This window comes from Orycteropus afer, unplaced genomic scaffold (genome assembly GCF_000298275.1).
Source record: "Orycteropus afer afer isolate SDZICR_OR568_19922 unplaced genomic scaffold, OryAfe1.0 scaffold00409, whole genome shotgun sequence".
Lineage (NCBI taxonomy): Eukaryota > Metazoa > Chordata > Mammalia > Tubulidentata > Orycteropodidae > Orycteropus > Orycteropus afer.
In genome coordinates, this window is record NW_006921996.1 from 1,820,134 (window position 1) to 1,827,546 (window position 7,413).

Here is a 7,413-nt window from a genome sequence, read left to right on the forward strand (position 1 = left end):
CTGAGGCAGTGCTGAAGCTTATTCCTTTATGGTAAGAAATTTGAAAGACAGCTACATGTTCAACTGATTCAGAGAAATTGATATTTATGACCATTCCAAAGAAAGGTGATCAAACAGAATGTGGAACTTATCAAACAATATCATTGCTATCACACACAAATAAACTTTTGCTGTAGATAATTAAAAAAAGGTTGCAGCAGTATATTGATAGAGAACTTCCACAAATGCAAGCTGGATACAGAAGAAGTTGAAAAAGGAATATCATTGCTGATGTCAGATGGATCTTGGCTCAAAGCAAAGAACCCCAGAAATATGTTTGCCTGTGTTTTATTGACTACAAAAGCATTCAGCTATGTGAATCATAACAAATTATGGATAACATTGTGAAGTATGGGAATTCCAGAACACTTAATTGTGCTCATGAGGAACTTGTACATAGACCAAGAGGCTGTCTTTGGAACAGAACAAGGGAATACAGCATGGTTTAAGTCAGAAAGTCTGAGTGTCAGCATTTTATCCTTTCACCATTCTTATTCAATCTGTATGCTGAGGAGATAACTGAGAACGTGAAGTATACAAAGAAGAATGAGTTTTCAGGATAAAAGTATACTCATTAACAACCTGGGATATGCAGATGACAAACCTTGATTGCTGAAAGTGAAGACTTTAAGTATTCATTGATCCAAGACTACAGTCTGCAGTATGGATTACACCTCACCATAAAGAAAACAAAACTCCTCACAACTAGAACAATAACCAACATCAAGATAGAAGGAGAAAATCTTGAAATTGTAAGGATTTCATCTTACTTGGATACCCAATCAATGTCCCTGGAAGCTTTAGTGAAGAAATCAGATGTCATATTGCACTGTGAAAATCTGCTGCAAAAGACCTACCTCTTTAAAGTGTTAAGACGCAAAGATGTCACTTTGAAGACTAAGGTGCACCTAACCCAAACTGTGATATTTCCAATCACCTCATATGCATGTGAAAGCTGTGCAATAAATTAGGAAGATTGAATAAGAATCTATGCCTTTAAATTGTGGTATTGGTGAAGAATACTGAAAATACCATGGGCCTCCAGAAGAATGAACAAATATAATTTGGAAGAGGTGCAGCCAGAATGCTCCTTAGAAGAGAGAATGGCCAGACTTCATCTCACCTACTTTTGTCATGCTGTCATAAGCACCATTCCCTGGAGAAGGATATCATATTATGTAAAGAGGAGGGTCAGAGAAAAGGGGGAACACCTTCAATGAGATGGATTGACACAGTGTCTGCAAGGATGGGATCAAGTACAGCAAAGATTGTCAGGGTGATACAGAACTGGGCACTGCTTCCTTCTGTTATATGTAGTGTTGCTATGAGTCAGAGCTGACTAGATGACACATAACATCACTGATTTGGTTAGTGCCTCTCTGAAATTCATTCTATAATTTTCAATCTAAGAAAATTATCTTTCATTGGAACCAGGGCTAAGATTAATGGGGAGTAATAGAGGCAAGATTATGCAAGGGTAAGATTCTGTATTTATTTAAATTATGATTTTTTTAAAAACTATGGATTACAAATTATGTTATGTTTAAAAGAGTTCATTGTGGTGTTGTTGTTGTTGTTGTTATGTGCCCTCGAGTCGGGCCCTACTCATAGGGACCCCTCCTTGGGTTTCCAAGGCAGTATCACTATGGAAGTAGATTGCCCCATCTTCCTTCTGAGAAAAGAGTTCATTAGATATTATTTATTTTTCTTAAAACCCTTAGTGGAATGTATAAAACTATGTTCTGGAGTTAATTCTTGCTCGCCATGTAATTACTATAGGTCTTTAGAGTTTTCATCAATATGGTCATGTATAAAATGAGTATAATAAAAGTACAGCCCTAGGGGATGGCCTCAGGCCTAAGATAGTCACTTGACACACCCAAGGCTGGGAATTCAAACCCACCAGCCACTCCCTGCCAGGTAGCCAGACCATCTTTTTAAGGAGCTTTGGTAGCATAGTGCCTAAGGCATATGAGTGCTAACCAGAAGGCTGGTGGTTCAAACCCACCAGCCACTCCTCAGAAGGAAGGTTGGGCAATCTACTTCTGTAGTGATACTGCCTCGGAAACCCAAGGAGCGCTCACCCTGTTATCATGTAAACACTTGTAATGTAATTTAACATTAAATATCTGTTAAATATTCTTATGTTGTATTTATGTATTTTATTATATGTTCTATTCTTTTATTATATCAATATGTCTTTTGACCCATACTTTATGTTCTTAAAAGAAAGAAATTATTCCTATGTCACTGTTTTATCTTGCAATTTGCTTACATTATTCAGATAACTAAATTTTATTCAGTGGTTACAACATTCCCAGCAGACATTATTGAGCTAGCCATTTTCACCTTTGCTGCTTCAGTCAATCCTCACAAAAACCTTGTGAGGAATATACTATTATCTACATTTGTCAGTAGAACAAATAAGATCTCAGAGTCTATGACTTGCCCAAGGCTACTTACCTAGTATTAGAGCTTCCATTTGAATACAGCTTAACAGATTTTTAATTCAGTTGTGATTTTTTGAAGAACAAAACAAACTTTGTTTTAATTACACAACTGTATTACACTGTGTCCCAGGGCATAAACATATTAGCTGGACCCAATTCTTGTCACTTCTTCTGAAAAGAATTGACTAATATGCTCAAACTACATTAGGTAATATCATATTATCTGCTTTTTCCTGTTTCAGTACTTACCAGACACTATGTAATCGCCTTTTAATATGCTTAACTGCCACCATAATACTGTGACCTTCTTGAGATTAGTGATTTTACTTTATTCACATCTGTACTCCAGTACATCATACAGTTTTTAGCACCTAGTAGATGCTAAGACAAACAAACAAAAGCAAAACAAATGCACTTCTGCCATTGTATTGATTCCAGTTTTAGAAACCTTATGACTTTATAAGAGCTCTGATGATTTTATGGGAGCTTTGATGGTGCAGTGTCTAAGGCATTTGACTTCTAACCTGAAGGCTGGCAGCTCAAACCCACCAGCCACTCCTTGGAAGGAAGATTGGGCAATCTACTTCCATAGAGACTTTATAGGACAGAATAGAGCTCCCACAGAAAGTTTCCAATGCTGTAAATACAGAAGCAGACTCTCATTTTTCTCCAGAGGAGTGGCTGGTGGGTTTGCATCATGAACCTTTCAATTACCAGCTGAGTGCTTTAACCACTGTGCCACCAGGCTTAACCAAAAGCCCACCAAGTCAATTCTGACTTGGTGACACTATGGGACAGAGTAGAACTGCCTCAAAGGGTTTCCAAGGCTGTAACTCTTTATAGAAGCATAATGCCTCATCTTTCTCCCAGGGAGTGGTTGTGGGTTTGAACCACCAACCTTTTGTTTAGCAGCCAAATTCTTTAAGAACTGTATCACCAGAGTTCAGTTAATATTAATGGAATAAACAAGTGTGTACAAGTATAAATATCATACTTTTCATATTTTCATTTATAATATTTAATAATTAATTAGAAGCATAAATAAATATGTAAATAAGCTTACCAGTACATTCCTGTATAACCCTCAAAAGAAAATAATTCAACCATTAAAGCAGTATCTTATGTGACAATTTCCTGGTTAGATTACATACATGGATATTTCAAGCAAATTTCAGTAGTTTTCTATGAGGATACAGATTAGTATTTTATTCATTTTATGCTCATATTCCTTCCATATTTTTGAATTGTTATAATAAATAATACTTTGCTTTTGTAATAGTATTAAAATGTTTTTTTTCCTAGTACTTTATGTTGATTTGCCAAAGAAATTATTTTATATTCAGATTTTAAAAAATACTTTATTTGGTAGATAGTACCTCCTTCTAGGTAGATTATAAGTGCTCTATCAGGCCCTACAAATACATAGGTAAATGCCCCACAGTCCTTTCTGTAGCACACAGTTCCACTGAGGAAGATGAGCATGTAACTAAGCATCTCAATAAACTTCGTGCCAAAAGAAATCTCTTGGCAGCTGTAACTGAGATGCTGACAAAAGGTCATTCCCACAATTACTTTATGTCAAGAAATTTTTTGTCATTGTGATTATGAGTAGTATTATTGGACATAACTATGATGAGATAATTGAGTTAAACTTACTGTATAATAAAACATTACTCCTGTGAGTAAATGAATTAATTGTATACACTTAGGTAAAACTCCCTGATAACCTAAACAGGACACATTTGCTGAATAAACTTGGAAGATAAATTGAAAGGAGGATTTGGAACTCAAAAAGTTCTACCTTTGTGCATTCATTCTTATGTTGACTTAAGTCATTCTCTACTGAACAAATGCATTTTTTGAAAAATGAACTCTGTCGCTGATGAGGCTGTCTCTGGCCTATTTGTAGGAGAAATGTGATTTAAACAAATTAAATTTTTTCCACTTTTTAAATTAAACAAGCCAGGTTCTTCTGTCCTATCTCTCTTATTCCCATGCTGGAATGAAATGAAGACCGAAGTAAAATTGCCAATTAATAACTTCAGATTCTATTATGTAACTCTTGTTTTGAAATTCATCTTCACAGTAACTTCTCAAGAAAAGTACTTGTCTAGTTCCTGTGAGCAAAAATTGCCCTCTCACACAAACTGAAAATATAAAAATGACATTGAGATTGGACGCTTTTCACCTTGATTAACCAGCCGGTTCCTGGTTAACCAGTGCCTGGCAGTGCCACTGTTTTCACCCTCAGAGTAACCTGGGCAGGAGTCTAGTCCATGAACACCCACATTTACCAAAAACATGAATTAGATTTTTTTGTATACAAACTTCTTCACTAAATGCTTTTTGATGTTAACAAATTCCCTATTTCTATATATAAATTGGAAACTTAAGAAAGAAGAAAAAATAAAAGGAAAATTAATATGATTAAAGTTATGATATATCATTTTTCTGTATTTGAATTTTTAAAAAATGGTAATAACCAGTTTTGGCAAGGAACTAGGAAGTTCAATTTCCTACACCTTTGTGGCTGACAAGGAGCTCTGGTGGTGCAGAGATTAAAGCATTCTTCTGCTAACCAAAAATTTGCTGATTTGAACCCACCAGCCACTCCATGGGAGAAAGATGAGGCAGTCTGTTTCTGTAAAGATTACAGCGTTGGAAACCCTATGAGGCAGTTCTTCTCTGTCCTGTAGGGTTGCTGTGAGTCACAATGTAATCAATGACTATGACAATTTGGAAGTAAGTACAAAGAGTTATAAATATGTGGGTAAAAACTAGAACATAATTAAGGGCATTAACATTGCATTAAGTAAATCTTTTCTTCTTCACATTTTCATTTATATAAGTTAAAGTAGAACACCATATAAATATTCAAAATAGGGAAATATTAAATGCATTTCTGTATATATATAAAATGGAAAACAATGCAGCCATTAAAATGGTGTCATTGGTAATTACTTACCATATAAAAACAGATATTTCAAGATCATTGTAATGATTTTCTCTGAGTTGCCACTCTTTATGTTTATGTTTTCAAGACCTGTAAGAATGTGCAATGGAAAACAGTTGATTTTGTGACAGTAAAAACATATTTAATATGCAAATAAAAGGCAGGATATATACTAAAATATCTCCCCTTATCAATACCAGTCACAAATTATAAACATGTCTAAACTTGAAAGATTTGCACACTATTTGAATTAACTTTTTGAGACAAACTAAAAAAAAAAATTTTTTTAAAGAGAAAATATTAATCTTATGAAAATCTTGAGTGTCATTTATAAAGGTGCCAATTTTCCCATATTAATATCCAAATTATTAATAAACAGCCAATAAAAAAATCAGTCAGTATTGCAGGAGGTTGATGGAAGGAGGGTTGTAGCCTTTGAAAAAATTTCTCATGCGTTCTTTCCCTGTGGGAAAATAAATGGAAAAATAACACCAGTACATTTTGAAACATGGAAGTATGGATGGAAATCCTTTATTTAATATTAGTAACACCATAAAATTGGTATTTTATGCATTGTGATAATAATGCTAGAAGCATCATCAGTCTTATCAATAGAACAGAATAGAGGGTTGTTGTTGTTAGGTGCCACCTAGTCAGCTCTGACTCATAGTGACCCTATGTACACCAGAAGGAAATACTGCCCAGTCCTGTGCCAGCTTCACAATCCTTGCTATACCTGAGCCCATCATTGCAGGCATTCTGTCAATCCATGTCATTGAGGGCTTTCTCCTTTTTCAATGACCCTCCACTTTACCAAGCTTGATAGCCTTCTCCAGGGACTGGTCTCTTCTGACAACATAACCAAACTAAGTGAGACAAAGTCTGGCCATTATTGCTTCCAAGGAGCAACCCGGCTGCACTTCTTCCGGGAGAGATTTGTTAGTTCCTCTGGCAGTCGTGATATTTTCAGTATTTATGAACCTCAAACTCAAAAGCATCAACTCTTTGGTCTTCCTTATTCATTGTCCAGCTTTCATATGCCTATGAGGTGATTGAAAACATCATAGTTTGGGTTAAGCATACCTTAGTCTCTTCAAAGAGATATCTTTGTTCTTCAGCACTTCAAACACGTCTTTTGCAGCTGATTTGCCCAGTGCAATACATTGTCTTATTTCTTGACTGCTGTTTCCATTGGTGTTGATAGTGGAAACAAGTAATATGAAATCTTTGACAACTTCAATATTTTCTCCATTTATAGTAATGCTGCTTATTGCTCCAGTTGTGAGGACTTTTATTTTCTTTTATGTTGAGGTGTAATCCATACTGCAAACTGTAGTCTTTTAATCTTCATCAGTAAATGCTTCAAGTCATCTTCACTTTCAGCAAGCAAGGTTGTATCCTCTGCCTATTGTATATTGTTATTGAATCTTCCTCCAATCCTGATGCTGTGTTCTTCTTCATATAGTCCAGCTTCTCAGATATTTTCTTATCATAGACATTGAATAAGTGTGGTGAAAGAATGCAATCATGTTGCATTCCCTTCCTGATTTTTAACCATGCAGTGTCCCCTTGTTCTGCTTGAATGACAGCCACCTGGTCCATGTACAGATTCCTTCTGAGGACAATTAAATGTTCTGAATTCCTATTCTTTGCAATGTTATTCATAAGTTGTTATGATCAACACAATCAAATGGTTTTGCCTAGTCAATAAAACACAAGTGAACATCTTGTTTTTATTCTTTGCTTTCAGCCAAGATCTATTTGAGATCAGCATTGATATCCCTCATTCCATGTTCTCTTCTGAATCCAGCTTATTTCTGGAAGTTCCCAGTCAATATACTGCTGCAACCATTTTTTATCTATCTATCTATCTATCTATCTATCTAGAATCCAGCTTATATTTCTGGAAGTTCCCAGTCAATATACTGCTGTAACCATTTTTTATCTATCTATCTATCTATCATTGTGATT